This window comes from Chrysochloris asiatica, unplaced genomic scaffold, assembly GCF_000296735.1.
Source record: "Chrysochloris asiatica unplaced genomic scaffold, ChrAsi1.0 scaffold00041, whole genome shotgun sequence".
In the NCBI taxonomy this organism is placed as follows: Eukaryota; Metazoa; Chordata; class Mammalia; order Afrosoricida; family Chrysochloridae; genus Chrysochloris; species Chrysochloris asiatica.
The window spans coordinates 11196966-11198616 of record NW_006408559.1 but is presented as its reverse complement, the minus strand read 5'-3'; the positions used below and the strand labels follow the sequence as shown (position 1 = coordinate 11198616).

Sequence of the window (1651 nt, the reverse complement as noted above, 5' to 3'; positions counted from 1 at the left end):
GCTCCTTGGAGGCCAGGATGGCCAAACTTCATCTCTCATACTTCGGACATATTGTCAGGAGGGACCAGTCACTGGAAAAGGGTATCATGTTTGGTAAGGTGGAGGGTCAGAGAAAAAGCGGGAAACCCCCAGAAAGACGGATTGGCAAAGTGGCAGCATCATTGGGCTCAACTGTGACGACAATAGTGAGGTTGGCCCATGACCCAGCGGTGTTTCGTTCTACTGTGCATAGGGTCAGTATGAGTCGGTACTGACTCGACGGTACCTAATAACAACATCAACAACAATGCGGGTTCTGAAACCCAAGTCAAGCCAGCCTGAAACCAGGCACCAAAGCAATTCAGCCAGCCCCTGCCTCACACTGGTGTGTCTCACAATCATATGTCTCCAAACTCCAGGGTCTACACTGAGGTGGATGAGGGTGGGAGCGGGCCATACCTCTGGTCACTGGGGAAGGCTAGGGAAAATATAGAATCGCACCTTTCCCCTTGCCTATGTGGATCTGCTCTGCCAGGACACCTTCTTTCATCAAAGCTACTCACAAAATTTCGAGATGGCAGAGCCTGACCTGGCTGGCTGCTTATCAGTCAGTCTCCCTTTCTCTCCAGTCCTGCTCAGCTTCTCTTCCAAGTGAGCACTCAGTCTGCTTCTCTGACCTTTCCTCTGAATTTCAAGGTTCCAGAGTTTTCATCTGTGTCTGTTTCATTTGGTCTCTTGTATGTTTGTTGTGTAGTGCGTCTGCTTAGTCCACCATTCTGCCAGAAGCCGTGGTTTCTTTCTTTCTTAGTATAAAAAAATTGCTTTATGTCTTCTGTGTTTAATATCTCAAAAGAACTCTGGTAGCCCAGTGGTTAAGTATTTGACTGTTAGCTGGAAGATCAGTAGTTCAAACCCACCAGCTGCTTCTCAGGAGAAAGATGTAACAGTCTGCTTTCCCCAAGATGATAGTCTTGAAAGGCTGTGGAGCAGTTCTACTCTGTCCTATTGGGCTGTGTGAGTTGGAACGGCCTTTTTAGCAATGTTCTTTGCTGTTGTTGTTTAAACAAACAAGAGGTTTGTCTGTTTTGTTAGTCTTTAAAGAACTCAGAATCTAGTACTGTCGATATTCTGCATTGAGGTCAGGACTCAGGGCTAATGGTTAGGAGGCTTTGTCCTTGTTGTTTTCTCTCCCCACACTCCTTAGGCTTGTCCAGCCTTCCATGTGACTGCAAGTAGAATGAGGATTGAGAAGTCAAAAGGAGGGAAAAGTTTGAAGGGAGATGGAGATCCCAGGAGAGTAAAGACTAAGGCATGAAAACAATGCTGATTTATTGTCTTTAAGAAAAGAAGATTTCGAATATTAACTTCAGTCTCCATTTTATGGGTATTCTGTGGTTGATTTTGATCCTCAAAGTTGCTTAACTTTCAATAATGTTTTTAATTGAAAGGATGAATTATTTTGCACGTGATTAATCTCCATAGGTTAGAAATTGCCTGAGGAGGCTTTAGATAAAAAGAAAAAAAAAAAACCTGCCCGTGTTTGAAAATTCATCAAGGATGTGAGCCGCAGAAGGAAACAGAGAGGGAAAAAATATGTAGAATAAAATTCAACATCAGACTTACTGGTTTGATGGAGACTGGTGGAACCTGAGACAGTAACCCCTAGCCACCC

The 1651-nt window shown here is 44.3% G+C and overlaps 1 protein-coding gene across 1 annotated transcript in view; it reads left to right on the top strand.

The window, feature by feature from the left end:
* The window catches only part of DGKI (diacylglycerol kinase, iota), a 323066-nt gene that overhangs the window by 145926 nt on the left and 175489 nt on the right, over positions 1–1651 (top strand). The gene's annotated exons all lie outside the window — the stretch shown is intronic.